Source organism: Gymnogyps californianus, chromosome 2 (genome assembly GCF_018139145.2).
Source record: "Gymnogyps californianus isolate 813 chromosome 2, ASM1813914v2, whole genome shotgun sequence".
NCBI classification, from domain to species: Eukaryota; Metazoa; Chordata; class Aves; order Accipitriformes; family Cathartidae; genus Gymnogyps; species Gymnogyps californianus.
The window spans coordinates 2,045,271-2,065,599 of NC_059472.1; positions in this window are offsets into that span (position 1 = coordinate 2,045,271).

A 20,329-nucleotide genomic window follows, 5' to 3' on the forward strand; every position below is an offset into this window, starting at 1 on the left:
CAGCAGTAGTATTTAGTAGTATTAGTGTAGTAATGTGTGATACGTATCTCTAATGTATTCCAGCACTTCTGTAGTGCTGTTGCCTTCAGCTCCTTATTCCCTGTTGTCCAGTTGCTTCCAGCTTCCTACCTTCTCTGATGACTTCCCTTCAGACTTCATTTTGCTCTTCTTGTCTCCCTGTCCTTGCTTCAGTGGAAATGCAATTCACTGTCCCATTAAATTTAACAAAATTCAATGCAACTTAATTCAGGTCTGTTTTCAGTGTTTTTTTCATTCAGCTTGCCCTAATTCAATCTATTTCAACTAACTGCAACATAGTTAAATGCAGTTCCAGGAATTTCATTAAAAATAATTTGCTGCAGAGGAAATAAATAGTATTCGCTCAAAACGAACAACAATCGATGCAATGTGATTTGGTTAAATGCAATTGCATTCAACAGAAGGAAATTAAATCAAAGCTATGCAGTGTATTGCAATTAAAATTCATCCCTGAAAATCAGGTCAAAGTTTAATTAGTGCCAGAGTGGTTTTATTTAGCTTTCTTGAATATATTTCTGTCTGGGACAAATTAGTAGCCCTTGATATACTTCCCTACAACACTGCCATTGATGCATCATTTTCTTCCCACATATTGCTGTTGAAAGAGTCATTTTACACATGTTGACCCACGAGGTTACTTCCAGCCCTATGTTCTTATGTTTTATGATGCTTTCTGTCTTGACAGCCTATTGCCTGAAATTGTTTTCCTGAGCCACTGTGAACAGTGCAGGACGAAATCAGATTCAGCTGTGATTAGGGCTTGCCAAATCCAACCTGAATGTCCAGGTCCGTGAAGAACACAGACACTGCCTGTTTGGCTGGCCAAATATTCAGAGCTGCACTCCACCACCTCTCTCTGCTCCCTCCTCTTGAAGAACGGAGGCGAGAATAAAAGGAAAGCTATTTGAGCATTTTGAAAATGAATCTGGGCCGATATTAGTCCCCTTTCAGTAGAGCATCCTGCCTCAGAGATTTTCAGCTCGATCACTGCTAATGCAGAGAAATGTCTTCCCCTCTACTTGTGGATGTGAATTCATTTATAGAAAGCAATGCTCGTGCCCCTGCTTGCAAGGGAAAATAACAGGTCTGATGTGTACTTGCACCGTTTGAGGTCCCAGCTGGTGCAGCTCCAGAGATATTAGCCTGGAGTCTGTTCATCAGCAGATTTAGGAAAGGGACTCATCTCATTTGACTTGCATGGAAGTTTTCTCGTGAATGATTTGTCTTATCTTAAATTAGATACAGAGAAAATAACCCAATGTGAACTGTCTAGAAAAGCTTATTTCTCTCCACTGACTCAGAGGACTAGTTGAGATGTTAGATTAAAGTTGCACAAAACGAATTGCATTCTGGATGCCTATTTTTCTTTATGCTCCCATCTACTGTTGGTTGAAAGGTGAAGTGTCTATATTCTCCAAAACTTTTATATATATATATTTATCTATAATTTTCTTCTCTAACTGGACCAGACTTTGAAAACTTAATTCAGAAACACATTAATGGCCTGAAAGAAATATTATAGCTCTCTAATCTGTATATTATGATATGATTAATATAATTTAACGTACAGCTAAAAGAAAAAGGGAACATCTAAGTGCACCAGAGGAAAATAATTCCATTTCAAATTGTTTCTTTAAAAAAATCACTAAAAATCATTGAAAATAAAGTAGTCCTGCAAACGCTTCAATATTGATGAAACAACAATTTCAGATGGAAATTACTCAAATCAAATTTTCTTCAAGTAGCTCCACTTACAGTGCTCTGGTGGAGCAACAATACAAAAAGCATCTTTTCTGAGCATTGTGAGAAAGGCTGTTCTTTTAAGGAAAAATCTGCCTCACTTTACGGCAACAGGGGAGAAAGGAATCAAGCAAGTGCTGATGGTAGTGTACAAATGACTTCTCAATTTTCCAGACTTCAAAGGAGCCAAAAATCAAAGAACTCTACACTGCTTGACTTGGACTTTTTCAGGCTCAGATGGAATAAAATAAAGGAGCAAAATACAGCACGCAGTTAGGAGTGGAATTGATGAAGTTTCCTTTCTTTCTGGTCTCTGTGATTCCTACAAGCCGGTTTAACTCCCTCCCACTAGCTCAAGAGATTATTCATCTGTGCTGAGTAGTAGGAAGGAAAAGGGTGATGAAAGACAGCTACTCTGTGGTGTGAATCTCACAACCTTGCCCTCAAAATGCAAACAATAATTGCAAGGGTTGACACTTCTGGAAAGTCAGCACCATTTTCTTGCAGTCTCTCCCTTGCTGCTGGAGAGACTGTGCACGGTCAGACGATGCTAGATGTCAGACAGGACAATGATGACCCATAGGAGATATTCCTGCAAGAACAAAGCTGTTGTGATAGGACGGTTTTTGAGCTGGTCATGAAAAAAGGCTGTGCAAAGGCAAACCAGCTTGACTGCCCCAGCATCAGTGTGGTGGCCACCATTACGTTATTCTCCCTGGGGCAGACATGGCCTTGCTCCCTGAACTCCTAGCATATAAAAGTGGGACAACCTTTGGAGTAGATAGGTTTAGGCAAAAGCAAGGAAAGTGACCACTGGAAGTTACACAGGGCTGGACATCCCACACTCCCCCTTTGCTCCTCAGAATTGCTTTCCTACCAGTCAGTTACTCCTATAGTAAGACACTGGGGAGGTCAAGTGGGGGCCCACTGTGGGAAGGTGGGAATCAGCAGGAATAGGGATGGGCATAGAAGAAAGAGTGGAGTTTGGGGAATATTTTTTCAGGAAGGTGTGGAGGGAGAGTTGTATGCACATGACAGGGTCTGGTTTCTGTAAAATTTGAAAAAGAAAAATATTTAGCCAGGGAAAGCTGTAGAAGACAGTGAATTCAACTCTGGTTTTGGTTAGGAGATATGTTTTGTCATGACTCAGATGGAAAAGAAGATTGCAAATAATGTCTGTAGTTTGTTTCCTTTAGTTTTACTTCCTTCATGCAGTGATATATATGCTTTGTTTACTTTCTTCCTCTTTCTTCCCACTCTTGCATGACAACTTACAAAGCTAAGACTTGGATTAAACTCCATAGCGTGTCTTTCAGAAAAAGGAGGGGTGGGAGAAAAAAAGATTTCCTGAAGTGTTTTTTACAAAGGCTTTGAAAAGTCAGTTATGCTTTTGCAGAATTCTGGAATCCTTTTGTTTTGCAGGTTTTTAATTGGGGTTTGGGCTCACCACATCCAAATCAAATACTGAAAAAAAGAAAAATAAAGAGCCCCAGCTTCCTAGACTTACTGGGTAAATTGGCACTGTAAAAAGCAACCCTGGGTCAGACTGTACTCATTAGTTTTGCAAATTAGTGAGCTCAGCATTACACCATCCAAAATGAAATAAGGTTAAAATGTGCTAGTTTAATTAGATTCTCATGTTCTAGGAAAAGTATTTTTCATGGAAAGTATCAAAATGTTAATGACAATTAGATAGACTCAGATTTCCTCCAACCAAATTGGACAAATTAACAGGGTTTTGAAGGTTTCCATAAAATCTTTTAGCTGTGTACTACATGTATGTTAAGGTGGGGGGAAATGTTCTCTACTGATGAAGACTCACCCACTTTACGGGATCAGATCAAGGTTGTAAATCACGTTCATTCCTCCTTATGCCAGAATCTCACATTTCTTTTGGTTTGACACTCATTATCAATGTAACTCATTTTCTGTTAGAAAGCTATTAACATTTGACTACTTATAATGAGCTGTGCTGTACTAAGAGAGATGTGGTAGGTACAGAAATGATTACTATGGTAAGGAGACAGATTTGTAGTAATTATTTCTTACTAGGTGGCCTCAGGGCTACCTTGGACAAGATTCCTGTTGCGCAAAGTTCTGTACAAACATGGGACTAGAAGTGAGATCCAACGATACAGCACAGGCATGAGCTGAAAGAAAGATGGGTTTGGAAAACAACATTGAACACAGTCCCATGAATCGCAGCCAGCCTGGCTGAGCAAGAGGTACCCTTTGATTCAGGGTTTTGTGGGTTTTCTCTACTCATCTAGATCCAGTTCTTGTCCTTGGAGAGCCCAGGATGGGCACCTCTCCCCACTGCAGAGCAAGGTTGAAGCCATGGAGGAGTTCAGAGCAGATAACCTATTACCAAGGAGGGCTTCTGCAGGGCTGTGGTGGTGCGGATCAGCAAGGCCATTGCATAGGAGAAAGTCTAGCCCTCACCTTATGTGTGATTGCAGTCCCTCTGGTGCAGGGAGCAGGTCTCACCCTTGGGCAGTGTCCTTCGGAGCAGCACATTTCTGTCCACAGCACGGACACCAGTGGAGAAAGGAGCTGGTTGAATGGGAGGTAAGTGGCTTAAAGCCCATTCTGCACCAGGGAGAGAAAAAATTTGGCTTTGAACAATCTAATCCCCTTTTCACAGCTGCTTCCACCTCCGTCACGGTAGGCAGTCCTAAATCCTGTCACCGTGTGCTTAATGTGTGCGGAGGGAGTAGGCTATGTGCCAAAATGCAGGACCTCATGGATTCCTGATTCTATGAGGTTCCTCCTTCACTTAGGTGCAATGCAGCCCCATGGTGACTTTTCCCAGTAACTTGTCCAAAATCACCTACGAAGACATTGTGGTAGTTCAGTATTTTCCTTTTAGCTTATCCTGTATCGTGTACACTTACACAATAGCAAGTAATATGTGTGCTTCTTGTTTTTTCCCCTTTTAGATTAGAGCCAGGAGGCTCAGATCCACAGAAGTATTTACTAGACAAAGGATTTCAAAGCGGATTTAGCTCCTTAAATAGGAATTAGGTGTGCAAATACTTTTCTGGATTTCTGAGACTAATATACCACAGTGCAAAGTGATTTATGAAGACAACAGAGGCTGGTTAATTGAGGAGACAGGTGGTCCTTTGCTTTTTTGTGTGCAACTTCCTGGCAGAGATTCATCCACTTCCATTCATTCCTCCTCCTGCCCTAAACTTTTTTTTCCTGTTTTTAAGATCTTTCCAGCACCCCAGCTATTGCTTCTTTCAAAAATCTACGTGCTAAACTCAGCACAGGGACTTCAGAGGGACACAGCTTCCTTTCGCAGATCATTTTCACTGCTTGCTCTTTGCTCACCATTTCAGTTATAAAATATATTTTTTTGGATAATCACTGAACATCCCTAATGCTCTAACTACAGCATAGGCCCTTCTAGCACTCTTTTTGGTAACATCCACCGATGTCAATGAAACATGAACACCAGAGTTGAATAACAAGTTCATATATTTATTGCATAGTTTTGCTCCACCATTAGTTCTTGGAGATTGCCCAGTTTATTTCACATGGTCTTCTGGGCAAAACCAGCCAGAAATTACTGACTTTTGGGGACTGAAGCTCACAACGAGTTCTAGGAGGTAAAACCTTGAGGAGACTCTTCTGCAACCATGCTCCAGGTGCACATCATCCATGGAGCACATCCCTCGTCCTTGCTCTAGGATCTGGTGGTTGGCAGGTCCCAGAACATTTCTCTTTCCGTTCTCTGTTCCACTGGATGTGCACGTGCAGACTACCCTGAATCAGGGCTATAATGACAAACTCCAGGTGCAGATCCAAAACCTGGTGGCTTATCCACTGAATACTGCTAGTAGCAAACCATTGGATTTGGTTAGACAATTCATCCAAACTCCTTGTGATGAAGCAGTGGGGCCTTAGGGGGACTGGGATGCAAGAGGGGCAGTGGTTTAGAAGACAGCTGCACGGTTAAAGTTCTCATTCACCCCTCACCATCTTTAACACAGAAAAGGCTCTGTCGGAGACTTCATGTCTCATCAGGCAGCTTGAAGCCTTGGATGGTTGCGGGCAGAGTGGAGAAGGTTGCAGTGTGCATCCTTAAGAGGAGAAGGCAATCACAGTTTTCTCTGTAACAAATTAAGGGTTGCTGCTGAAAGCTGAATGGTGTTAAATAGGAACTTCCTTTCAAGCACATAGTGAGAGAGCTAACAACATACCCAGATTTGGTTTCAAACCTAGAAAAAAAACCCTTCTGAGAACCTTATCTGACCTACATAGTTCAGAGTATGAAATTTTGCCTCAGCAATATCCAGAAGTTAGCCCAGCTATTTCTGCTTAAAGTACATAGAAAACTTTTTTCTTTTTTTTTTCCTTTTTTCCTTTTTTCTTTTTTTAAATAGATAAATGGATAATCTTCTCCTAAAGAGGGGAGAATTTATCATGTCCACTGGTTGTCTGTTCTGAAGGTTGCTTTAACTTAATGATTAAAGATGTACACCTTGACTTCAGTTCTAATTTTGCTGACTTAAATTTCCAGTCACTGGAACTTGCTATGCGCTTTTTTGCTTGACTCATGAGCAAGTTCTAAGTAATTAGAACCTGTAATCTAGTCATCTGCTAAGCTCCGTTTCACTTCACTAAAGAAATCATGCTCTTGATTGTCTGTCACTGAAGAGCTTATCTTTCAAATTCAGATCAATCTCCCATCGTATCGCCGAGCTATTCCCAACAGCTTCACTATTATTATTGTTACATTTTGAAGGAGAAAAAAAAAAAAAGATAGCTATTTATATCTTTTCTCTGGCCATGTTTTGTATTCCACAAGCTGTCCTGAATTTTTTTTCTTAAGGCAGGAAAAAATCACACAGCTTTGGTGAAGAAAAGGGAGAAGCAGGAAGGTGGAATAGTGCTAATTAATGACAGTCTTTGACCTAGAATAAAAATGACTAAGTATAATGTACTGAGGTATGAGGGGAGCTGGGAGATGTCCTTTTAGTGTGAGGACATTTTTTCTCACTTCCCAGCTTTTTTCTGAGAAGGGTTTATCCTGGTCTTTCTTGCTGACCCGACGAATAACCCCTTTACCATCTCACCTGACTCACCTCCCAAGCATCTGAGATGGTTCCTGTGCTGTCCAGAAAAGTGCCACGGTTCAGGTCCCTTAGAAATCTCTCACGTGGATGTGTAAATCACAAGAATTTAACTAAACAATTTTTTCCCCACAGTAATCATATCCTAATCTCATAGTATAATGTCAGAATTCTTGAGTATTTATGCATGCACAAAAACGAAGTGATTAAATAGAGTTCAGTATTAAATCACATCTGCATAATTGCTCTCTTCTTCTTTCTGTCTAGTTACATGATGCACTGTACAATTTTCAATTTTCTTGCCCAAGAAGATACTGTCACAGTGCTTGTGAAACGGTGGATATCATGGGATGAACTGAGGACAAACTCAGGCCCCTGAGAACAACAACTTGCTTCAGGTTTACAAGGTTCTTCCTAGGTCTGAATTGAGGTTGCTTGAAGATGTCATGGTAGCAGGAGAGTTTGGTGACTCCAGGCAATAGGAGCTTGAGTTGCATGCTAGGATCAGGATCTTCCTCTCTCATCAGCATTTTGCTGTTTGCCAGAGATTTAGCCATTTGCTGCACCAGGTTCTGGCTGCTCAGTGGGGAAGATTCATGGGAGCATGCATCCCACTAGATGCTCCAAAAACATGTCAGTTGAGCCATGAGAAAGGATTTGTCACCACCAAGGGGTACCATGGCTAGTGCAGTCACATTGCTCAGAGTAAGCTTTATCACTGGACAAGTTTTAATGAAACCATTTTGGAATAATGGAAGATTTAAAGAAAAGTAAAGCGGTAAAGCATCTTTAGGAAAATGTATTTATCAATAATTCAACATTTTGTTGATTATTTGATACCTACAGTATCTCAGCTATTTCCTTAGGCTGGGTAATTAGCCTGCATAACATATAGGCATGCCCTGAAGATTTCTTAGATCTACATCTTCCTCTTCCCTTTAGGAAAGATGATTCTGACACCAAACTGTGCTCTTTTCTTAGGTCAGGGTGGTATGACTCCCTCCCACCTCACTCTTCTGTTCACCTGACCCTTCTTCTTATGTGGTGGACATAGGGACATCACACACTAACACATGGGGGAGGAGCTCTTTTCCCTTCCCTTTTCCTCTTTTTAATTAACATTTTTAGCACATAATTTAATTTACACATTCTCTCCACTTGGTTGGCTTCTACTGTTACAGCTCTCTGACAACACTTGATAAAACATAACCTTAATATCATGAGAAATATTAACTGCACTTATAGTTTTGCAACGGTTCTCTTTCTTTGAGCATCAGATACAGACTAAAGCTGGTTTAAAAACAGTCAACCCTTCCACTGCAGAGAGCATGAAAAACCTCTATTTCTATAATAGAAAGATTCAAGCTGGATATTGGGGGGGAAATCTTTTTTCCCTAGAGGGGTAAGGCAGCAGTGCAACATGCCACCCAGAGATCTTGTGAAATCTCATTTCTTGGAGATCTTAAGGATTTGACTGAACAAAGCCATGTCTGACCTGACCTAGCATTGGCAATAGTCCTGCTTCAAGTCGGAGGCTGGATGAGGGACTTCTCAGGGGTAGAGCCTTTGACTAGATATTCAATTATTCATGTGTCCTGAAGCCCTAGTTTATCACTGCACAACTCCCACTCTAGGCTTTCCCATGTTTTCTTCTGTTTCACTGTCCATCGAGATTCAGATCCAGTTCACACCACCTCAGACCTTGGCTACAAATGAATGCCTTGGCCTATCCTACACCCTGTCAACTCCTGGTTTAAATCCCAACTGTTGCACTGGCATTTTTACCAGCACTATCTAAAAGTGGCTAAGGGAAATGTCTCCTGTCTAGATAGTGAACAGATGTAGAGTGCTCCACTTACAGATCTCTACAGTCCAAATTTGGGAGCTTAGTCTCCCATAGTTAAGGGCAAGAGGCAGCCAAAGCCAGGGGTGACTCAGAGCTACCAAGAGGAGTGTTTCCATGTATCTTCATCTGAAGGATCATCTTCATCTCCACTGGTGACAGAGTCTACACAACCAGCTTAGAGTTTGTGCATTTATTTCCCCCTTAAAGACATCTCTCCCCAGAACCCAGGCCTGATGTGAATCCCTTTCACTGAGAAAGGCATCACAAAACCAAGCCTTGCTTTTGCTGCCAGAGGCAGCATTGCAAAAACAAGCCCCAAGCCCATGGCAGGCATCTTACAGCAAGTTCCTCGTGTAATCAGATTGCTTATACAAGCCATTTGGGATGCAGGTTGGGGCTGCTCTCTAGCATCCATCCCAGTCAGTGTTATAAAGCATTTTGGTCTTCCAGGACAGGTCATGCAGCAGAGGCAATGGACAGGCCTGTATCCTTTTTGATTATCTTTTAAATCCTCCTGGGGATCTAGTTATGAACCCTTGGAATCATTGCTTGCACCAGTTTTACAGCACTGTGCCCTGCGCATGTGTATTGCCATGCTATAGCCAGTTAAGATTTCCTCACGAGGCGTGTGTTCTGTCATAAAAGCATTTGGAAAAGGAAAAAAAAGATCCCTCCACCCCACCCTCTTACCCTGATATAGATTTGAACCTGAATTATCAACACACAGAGTGCAAGGTGGCAGCCGCACCATCATTTCTAACCACAGAGATTCTAACTAGCGCGGCTGTTTTCAATAATAAATAGGAGAGTTTAGGGCTAATTATAACAGGCCTTCAAATTTCCATCTGGAGTCACAAAATCAATAGAAACTCCTTGCTTCATTAAATAACTGCAGTTGCCAATAGCTGGAGCTGTTCCACCTGCAGGTATAGTAAAAACCTGTTGATTTAGTGGTTACCTTGCTCCAAAGCTTTTTTGCAAGGAACGCAGCCATACAGCTGCCATCTCCTGCACCAGAGAAAGAGAAGACATGAGGAGGGAGAAACATCTTGAACTGCTTTGACAGAAACATGATATGTGCTTGGGCTGGACTGAGTAGGCTGCTGAGACAGATGCTGGGGAAAGGGAGAGCTGATCAAATTTTCTTGAATTGCTTTAAAATGAGAACGCACTGTTGAGTTGTCAATGCATGCTGAGGTCTGTGCTGCTAGCTCCTAACAGTGCCTAAATTGGTGCGTGCATTGTCCTCCAAAACTCTAGTGACTGATGTGTGGTCAGATTCCTCCTCCCTCTACCTCCACACCTGCAGTATTGCATGGAGAGGTGGAGGCCTTAGCAGTCTTGGTTTAAATGGGTGAAAGTTTTGGTTCATTTGGCCAACTTCATCATGGGAGTGAAAGCAGCATTTGAAAATGGAATTACAAGGTTATTTTGGTAGCTCTAGCCAAAAGAAGAGATTCCAAGGGTGGCTAAATGAAGCAAAATCTATTTGAAAAACATGGTGGGGCTTTCAGGTATCACTTGTCTACTGGAAACAAGAAAGATGGACTAGTAGCATGACTTGAAAACCTTCAAGTACTCTTCTCTACACAAATCTTTCTCAGCTTTTGTTGTTTTGCTCCTACTGACTTGAGGTGCTCTAAATCGTTTTAATCTTCACCTAAAATCCAATTGGATTTAGGTGTGTTTGCAGATGTTACCCTTCCAGGATAGGGAGGAGACAGTCAAATAAGAAGAGTGGAGCTAAGTAGGTATCCTGCAGACAGATGGAACTTGCTCTGACCTGAATGTAGGGAACAAACTTCAAGCCTGCAGAGAGACAATGCACGGATAAGTTTGAACTAATTTTGCACCTCTGGTCCTCCTAACTCCTAGGAACCAGGAGTTCTGGAGGTGAGCACCATCAAGGGGAATGGCCTTAAGTGAAAGTGATGGAATGGCCCCAGTAAGATGAAATATATTTCTAACATTAAAGTAAAAAGGGAGATCTCTCAGACTGGGATATTCTCCTGCTGGCTAGAGACACCAGTGGTTTGTGCAGTGCGTGCTGGTTTTCTGCTCTTGTGAAACCAAACTTCTTCATGAAAGCAACCATTTATGGAGCTTCTTGAAGAGTCTCCTTTTAGTAGTGAACAGACTGATGCCTCCCCAGACTGATCCAAACTGCAATCCGTTCTTCTGAGCTCCATGCGAGTCATTAGGGTTACGCAAGATGTTTATATTGAACTATAACAAAAACCTATTGGTATTAAGTGATGAGTGTAACAGCTGAACTGCCTTACAAAATAGACAGCAGGGTCTATCGACTTTCCACCTTCCATCTAGATGTTTATTAATCCATTTTTTTAGCAGGACATTTTTCCAGCTGGCTAGGAGCTGCCTTCCTGTGTAGATGTCTAAAAAACTTAGGTTGATTTCTTCAGGTCTGTACCAAGGCAGACTGACCATTTGCTACGAACAGAAGTCTTTCTTTACGGGAACAAAATCCAGCAAAGCACCCTGTGTAAACAATATGAACACTTTAATCAAATTTTGACTAAGACAGCTTCAACAAAAGAGGATGCCTGCGATTTTCAGGGAATAGTTGTGAAGTAAAAGTTTAACCAAGGAAAGTCAAGGAGTATCATGTTGGAACAAAACAGACAAGCGTCACCTTAGCATTGACAGCTTCTAACAGCTAGTAAATATTCCCTAGTTTGCATCTTAAAATGAGCGTTACGGTTGCTCCATTCACAGTATGCCTTAGGCAGCCTACTAGTGAAGAGTATTAAAGTGTCTTTTAAAATACGTTTCCCCCGAAATTACTTGCCTTTGATGGGACCTTGAATAAAAAGTGACTTGGAAACAAGGAGAATTATACATCTAAATTCAGCCTCTGTTTGAGCTTTTTCAAACGTATGAAATAATTGGAAGAGGAGAGTTCATTCTTACCCACAGGGAAGGGGACTTGCCAGTAGTACTAGCAGCTGATGTGCTTGGAAGAGTGGTTCATGGCTGACCAATATGCTTGCTTTTTTATTGTGCTCTCTAGCCATCTATCAGCATCTGTCATCTTTTCTGCCATAGATCTGGTTTGAAAAGTTTTTGTGGTAGAGGCTTTTGGTTCATTCTGCATGCATTCAACAGAGATTACAATATTCCCTGCTGTAGCTGTGCTGTGTGACCAATAATCCTGTGTTTTGCCCTGTGATTAGGAGAGTTTATTATCAGGAAAAGTCGTTTCCAAGATCTATAGTGTAAAGATGGGGAGATGATACTGTAAGCCTTGCAATCTCTTAGGTCTTCAGGGATTTTAAGGAAAACAAAGGTTTGTATATCAGAGGGTATAACCAAAGCAGTTATAGGTGCCTGTGGAGATTGGTACAAGGTTGCTACTCACAGCATGAGCAGCCATGGGAAATGCAAAAGTCAGTAGGAGCTTAAGCTCAGAATAAGAGACTGGTGAAAGATGTTAAGAAGTAGAAGACAAGAAAGGGAAATCCATTCCTGGTAGTGAAGAGATGAAAGAAAAAGAGATATCTGAAGGAGGTAGAAAGACCACAAAAGCATTTTTACAGCGGATGAAGGACGTACATTTAAATCCAATGAATGCAGTTAGAAATGAAACTGCAAATGTCCACGATGTGGAGTGCCGCACTTAAGGAGACAGCAGGCTGTGTAGGAATGGGGAATGATAATCATATCTGAAACATGGAGAAAGCCCAGGTGTGCCTCAGACCTTACGGGGCAGAACCAGGTATACAGCGAGTTTGGGAGCATCTCAGGCATGATACTACCTTGCTTTTTTTACATGTATGAGTGACTGTAGCTCCCATGTACTCTGAGGTCTGGCTACAGGTGCTGTGTGGTTCCAGATTATTTTAATTACGGCATGGTGAAGTTGCATCTCTTCTCCAACCAGTTTTCTCCATTAAAACAAGGATTTATTCTGTCCTCTCACAATGAATAAGAGGCCACAGGAGACTGGGGAATGAATTCTGCAGGGTAAGGAGCAGGAGTCTGAAGACAAATACAAGGACACTAGTAGGTGATTGTTGTTATCCAATATGAGTGAGGAAAGATAAGGCTTGATTTATGTACATCTGGATGTAGTACTGCTGCTTTGTTTAATAGAGTGGGTCAAATACTGTCCCCTCACGTCCTCTGTAGGGATTAAGGGCAGAAGACCCTTTTACAGAGGACGTCAGCTTTTCAGGGTTTCAGGGCTGTTGAGGATGGGCTGGGCTCTCAGAAGCTCTGTGAAGCTCCAGGCGTACACAAGCTATAGGGCTGATGCCCTGAACATTTCTTCAGGGGAAAGAGGAAAGATGTAGAAGCAGGACTCCAGCAAAAAAGTTCACTCCCCCTTGAAAAGGCCTCTGGTTAGATGCCATTGTTTGCTGTTCTCTATGAAATTAATGTATAGGGTTGTGAGGGGAAAATGAAAATTCCCTGAGTCAAACAAATACACACACCCTCTGCTAAGCCTGTGGAGAGCATCAAGACACAATAAATTGAGCAAGGCTCCTTGACCTTTCACTCACCTTTCTACCCTCTGGATTGACGGGACCAGGATAAGAGCCTGAAATCACATCCCCAAGCTCTTCCTCCATGGGTATGTGATAGAAATCCAGGGAGCAACCAGTTCAGCTACACAGTCCTCTGTATCCTGATTGCTAACCCCAGGCTGTGCACCCATCCAAGCCATGTGCTTCCAGCCTTGTCAGTCTTACAGGTGTGTCTCGACCAGAACAGCTCCTCAAGTTGTCCAAGCAGAGCTCAAAAGCTGACCCCGCGCAGCGAGCAAGGAACGAGCGTACTCGGGCTTGCAAGGCACTTGCACAGATGGTGCAATTAGAGAGAGCAGCTATGCTGCAGCGTTCAGTATGGTCACCCTCAGTTCCATGTGTGTCCTGTCATCTGAAGTGGGCTGGCGGCCGGCCAGACATCCTCTGTGTTTGTGTTTCCCTGGCACAAACCGCAGAAATAAGATTAAACAGCTCTCTGCTGGGGCTGCTGGATCCTAAAGGCTGAGTCACCTGCGAGACTGGGGATGAGATGAGGACCCTTACCTCCTGAGGACCAAGCAGCCTGAATTCATATCCATTCTGGGCTTGATTTACCATGTTTATTGCTTTGTGGGCACTGAGGATCAGTGTGGATGAAGATGGTGTCCCCCTACTTTTTGATAGCTGAGAGACAAACCCCCTTGTATCAATGAAAGAATCAAGGAATGACAATACAGTACAAAAATAGTGTAACAGCCAGTTCAAGGATAAGGATGATATACAGCTGTGGACAAAGATGAGGATTTTGGAAACCTTCTCCTGCTTCTCTTACTTTGACCCAAATGAGAATGAATGAGTAGACACAACCTACAGACACAGGTTCTGTGCCAATTGTTGAACACTCCTACCTTTCTCTGCCAGAAGACAGAGAAAAGCTCACGCATATTTGCCCAGGTGTTTTAAAGAATGAGCTGGTAATTTGCAAACAAATATGCAAATCCAATCTGGCGGGTGAAGCAGAAGTGTGGACAAGGGATAAAACTGTTTGACAGGGATTGAAACCTATCAAACAGACTTTCCTGTGGGACAGTGACACTTTTGGGGTCAAACTTTGATTCAAAACTATTTAGAACCTGTGCTTCAATGCCACAGGGACAATTACTGTGAAGACCCACAGCCAGACTGGGCACATAGAGGCATCAAACATCTCATAGCACAATTCTCCATGAAATTCTCCCGTGATCAGGCTGGTTTGTTCATTTGGTTATGATATGTTTTGGGAGTGATAAAGGCATTATCTGAGGATCCCAGGAGCTTCTCTGCTGAAAAGGGAAGGTTTCCATTGTGAATAGTGGAAGAACACTGGTGATTGCTCAAGCACACATGTAAGGGCAAGCAGGATGATTCAGGGAACTTGTGGTCTTAGTTACGAGGAAATATTACCCAGACTTGACCTTTTAGTTAGCACCTCAGATGAATAAAAGCACGCTTTGTCTCTAGAAGATCTTGGAGGCACAGCGATGGGTAGATCTCCAGGACCTTTCATGACAGTAACTAATTCAGAAATAAGACCTAATGGGTGAAAGAGGAACGAGACTGTCGCTATCCCCAGAGCAAATCATAGTGACTTATTTTGCAGCAAATGACACCAAGGCTCTCAGATCTCATACCATCCACCTCAGGAAAGCAAGTGAGCTGATTGGCGGCCACCTCAGCCCAGGACTTAACTGCCTGGGACTCATGATACATCAGGTTTGGGCCAGACCAGCACTGCGACGAGGTGTTCTCCAGCAGGAAGGGCTCAAAATGAAGTCCTGCTGGAAGTGCAAGACCCTGAACAACACTCTGGCTGGCTGGTACAGTCATGTCAATTTACCCCTGCTAAAGGTCTGTTCCACAGAGACATTATGCTAAACCATTTGTGCAACAAACTATTTCTGGATTCAGGCCAGGAAACAACCAGCTAATATGATCTCTTACATCTTTAGCCATATTTATGTGGCTAAAAAATGTCACACCATGAAGACACATCATGTACTTAATTTCCAAAAAAAAATTCAGTTTATAACTTCCTCCAAAACCAGCAATTCACCTTTCCCAATTCTTTTTTTTTCCCCTGAAATATTATTACTGCAAGGTGATGATCCCATCCTATCCCAGAGACCATCACATTTCTTTTTGAGAAAAAAAAAAAAAACACTCTGTAAACAGCTGGGTTGCATGGAAGTCTCTAAACATAAAACATTATATAAACATACTGTGTTCAGTTTTGGGCCCCTCACTACAAGAAAGATATTGTGCTGGAGCATGTCCAAAGAAGAGCAAGGAGCTGGTGAAGGGTCTAGAGAACAAGTCGTATGAGGAGCAGCTGAGGAACTGGGGTTGTTTAGCCTGGAGAAAAGGAGGCTGAGGGAGACCTCATCGCTCTCTACAACTACCTCAAAGGAGGTGGTAGTGAGGTGGGTGTCAGTCTCTTCTCCCAAGTAACAAGTGATAGGACGAGAGGAAATGGCCTCAAGTTGCGCCAGGGGAGGTTTAGGTTGGATATTAGGAAAACTTTCTTCACCGAAAGGGTTGTCAAGCATTGGAACAGGCTGCCCAGGGAAGCAGTTGAGTCACCATCCCTGGAGGTATTTAAAAGAGGTGTTGACGTGGCACTTAGGGACATGGTTTAGTGGTGGACTTGGTAGTGTTAGGTTAACAGTTGGACTCGATGATCTTAAAGGTCTTTTCCAACCTAAATGATTCTATGATTCTGTGATTCTATGATTATTATGTGAGCAAGGTACCAAAACAGACATAACAAGGTGAGGACTTGTAAAATAATAAAACTTCGGTGGGAAACTACTGAGAACAAAAGCAAATGTGAAAATGAGAGGATGCAAAACCAGCAGTGAGGCATGGAAGAAAGAAGGGCTGGGGTTACTTCAGCTAGCAGGGATGAACAGGGATCCTGTCTTTCTGACAGAGAGGAAGAATGAAGTAGCAATGTAAAAAGACCCTGCCAAAGCTAATGTGTTTCCCAGGGAGACCTGTTGGCTTTGAGAAAATTCCCCAGGTTTTGGCGCAGTTACTTGGAAGGTGTGTCTGGGGATGTCAGAACCAGTGTGGAGCATGAAAGGAAGAACATGGGGTGCAAGAAGGGAGTATTTGAGGGGGATAACCCACATCTGGGTACACATGGCATGGATCCTCGCTGCTTCGGAGGCTCCTCCGTGAATCTCTCTCCCAGCAAAAAGCCCTTTTAACTTTGATGCATAATTGTCTCCTGTTACCACCACCTCTGAACATAATGCGAGCAAGACTGATGTAACTTCAAAACTTGTTCATTTGCCTAAATAGCCCTGAGGCACTTTGAAGGCTGAAAACTAATTCTAGAGGTGAAGGGAGGCATAAAAGTTATATCTGCATAGCCTGAAGTTCAAGATGACCTTTCCTCGCTGAGTTCTAGTACTAAATATCTCCTGAGTCACAGACTGCATAGTCTTGACCTAAACCAAATTTTGACCATTGTTTTTATACAAATAAAGCTGGGTTATCTTGCAGAAAAGCAACACCAAAATGAAGAATTGAAAAGAATGCAGTATAGATCACCAGGAAGAAACAGTTCTATATTTTAAGGGATCAGAATCCAGTTTCGTGCTGGCGTCATTCTTCCTCCACTGGGTCAAATCACAACTTTGGATCAGCTTTCTAACAGGGTCGAAAAACCTGGCTAAGATTCATATGTGCCCAGGCTGATGTTCCTAGGGAAATGAAATACATGTGCCTCTTTGGTTATCTTCTTAGGAAGCTAAAAGAACTAAATATGTCTGGAATCAATCCTTCGACTGTCAGTTTAGGTTTTGTGTCTTTTCCTTCATTACCCACTAGTAAAACTTCATTTTAGTGTCCTAAAGCTTGGGTCTTGGTGGAAGAAAAGCTGATACCTTGAGCCTGAGTGTATTTTAATTGTAATTGGTTGTTTGTGTATGAATGTACAGGCCTGGAGCAGAGATGCAGATAGTCCTCTTTTTCAAGGACTGCAATCCAATATTAATAAAGCCTTTCCACAGAACGTTTCTGCTTTATGAAATTACAAGTTCCCAATGCAAAGAAATGTTTCCCATTGCTCACACGTTCCCTTTCTGCAGAACCTTGTCTAACCTAGTAATCACAGAGCAATTTCTTTAATGATGAAAAAATACTTTCCAAGAAAAAGGTCTTAGAAGACAGTACAATCACCAAGTGACACCTGTTACACCATTGTTCAGAACTGAGAAGTCAGTGGTACAGACTTTATCCTACAACACCTTTTCACTTTACACCTGTAGGATAGGAACTGATAGGAACTGTTTTCTCCATCTCAAAGTAGGGAGGAAGAGAAGACACTCAGCCACAGAGAGGCAATGGTCTGAACTGGGAAATAACCCCAGGTCTCCCCTTACTCCTGGCCATGTGTGCTGGCCGCTGCTCCAGACTTCATCTCTGCACTAGTTGAAATGATGTTGATGATAGATCTGGTGAAAATCTTTCAAACACAAATCAGTTTTTGTTCTGACAGTATTAATGGAAGCATGTTTATGTTTCTCTACAAATCAACTTGGGAGAAAGTGAAGATTTTACCTGATCAGTTTTTTCCTGAGTTTTATTCCCCAGTTGTCTTAATGTTCAGAATAGATGAGGAAAATTACTGGTAAACAAATGCATCTCTCCAAAATCTCAGTGGATTGTGTTAAGACTGCTGCAGGGATTGAAAACGTTTATTAGTTTCCTTCAAGTTAGGATCCCACAATCCCCCACAACTGTTACTTTGACTGCTTTACAGATGCTGCCCTCTTCAAAATTCAGCCTTGAGAGGGCATGTTTTGTTTCCTGAGATACTTAATGATCACTGATCCCAGATAGCTATGTTTCTATCTGCTATAAAGTTTGGTTTGAGCAGCCATCAGCAGTATTTGCAATTTAACGCATCGCCAAAGAGTTGTTTAATTGACAGTAACTTTCTGAACTCAGCACAGGAATATTGAAGAATTAGATGGGAGAACAATTTGTGGACAGTAAGAAAGTGCTGCAGCCTTTCCCTCTTCAGTTGTCTTGTGACTTCAAGCTGTCATTCAAAATGCCCTGTCATCTCTCTTCTCCTCCACTGACTTCATTGTGTTCACCTTGGAAAGGCTAATTAGCTCCTTGTCAACTACTGGCTCTGCCTGAGTCTTGAACAGGGGAGCTAAAATCCATTTGTCTTTCCAGCAACATAAACCAGGAAGGGATAGGGAAGCTGGCAACAGAATGAGTGGCAGGGAATACGTAAGCCCCTCAAAATAATTATACGGAGAGCTTGGGCTGGCCTCTTGCAAGTTTATGTCAGTGTTTGATCAGGAGAGTCTGGACTGAGTTGTTCTATTTAAAAGAGAGAGAAAGTGAGGCACAAAGCAGATCTGCTCATGGCCAGGCATCGGCAGAAACAGGAGTTCATGTAAGTTGTCACCAGTAGCTCCATCGGCACTGCTGCCTTCATTCGCTCATGAGGTTCGTCCAAGCTGTAGGTAGGTCCTCCTTGAGCTCAGATAACAGGCCTGAACTGTAAAGCTCACAAAATAAAGGGTTTCCTGCTATAGAGAGCTGAGCATCCTAGAGATCCACCACGAAAGGCAGCATGCCCAGAGAAGTCAAATGATTTCCCCAAAATAACTGTTAGATGATTTTTTTTTCTTGAGGGAGTTTCAGAGTTGGCACAGCATTACAAGTCACTGGGTTGTTGGTTTCATCTTGGGGAAGTCTCTGAGCCCAGACAATTGGCCAGTTGTTTGGAGAAAAATTTTTCTAACAGTCCGCAGACAGATTTTTTTTAGGAAATTCAAGCAAATGGTCACTACAAGAAAAAAGGAAGTTACATTTCATGGAGTGCCATGTATATCAATGAAAATTCACATTTCTCTAGGTGTTTTGCCTCTGTTTTTTCCTTCATCCTAAAGGCCTCCGGGAAGACACTTTAAGAAAAGATTAGTTTTGAGCAGATTACAAATACTGTTTAATACCTGGCTCGCCACATCCAGGAAACCTGCCTGTTCTATTGTCAGTAAATTCGAAATGGGTATTAAGTCCAATTTTTGAGACTTTCTCCTACTGGAAGTCATTATTCTTTAGCATAAATGTTCTCAAAATGGATGATTTTTGTGAGAATTAATTACTTGTTCCTCATATTATTCACCATGGGCCCATTTTCCTCAAAGGAAAACAAAAACCCCTCTTTCCAAAGACTTCAAAACAGTGCTTATGGATAAATGGCCTTTCTGTTGCTTAGTTGGTTCCTGGGTTCAGTTATAGCCCAGGGTAACAGAACTGTTTCAGCTTCAGAAAGCCAAAGATCCTTGCTGTAGACCCTCCTAGGTAAGGCTCCAAAGCAAAGAGGGGACTTTGAACTGCTCTTCACTTTCTGGACCCTGGGGCAAGGTGAAAGGTATCAGCCTGCAGGCAGGATTGCCTCCCCACTCTGGCCTTTCTTGGTCGGAAAGCTGCAGGTGCCCTTCGCCTTCCAGATGGTTTGACTATAGCACCACAGTTAGTTCAAGAAAACTACGTGGGACCATTTACATCAACGCTTCCCCAGGTGAAACTTTTCCTGTGCCTTATTTAGATTCTTCTGTGCCCTGTTTAGATACTTCCACAATAGCTTGCAGAGGTGGGAAGAGAGAGAGACATTCAGCTCATGCAAGATGCATGGTTGCATTTGCTAACAGGAATGGTGATTACCCTGCTTATTTCCTCTGGAGAGATGCAAAGTTACTCATTTAATCTTATTTTTAACTTTGAGGGGGTGCCTACATCGCGTTGCTTTCAATGGGAAATTAACAAGTGTTTAAGCATTCTTTCTGAATAGGAAGAAGTCAAGCCCCAAATCTGGGGACTTAGCTTAATTTGAAATACTTGTAAGCACTGACAAATAAAGGATGGGATTTATCACTTTCTCTTTTGATTGCTCTGCTTGTGCCTCTGATGTCCCTCACTGGGTATGATATATGGGGTAGGTCCTCATCTTATTTAAGGTCTCAAATGTGGACAATCTCCAAAGGCTGTTATTAGATGCTGCTGTTTCTGCTTTCATTTGTTGGAGTACCTGAGGAGTCTCTATAATTCAGGCAGAATATCTGGTA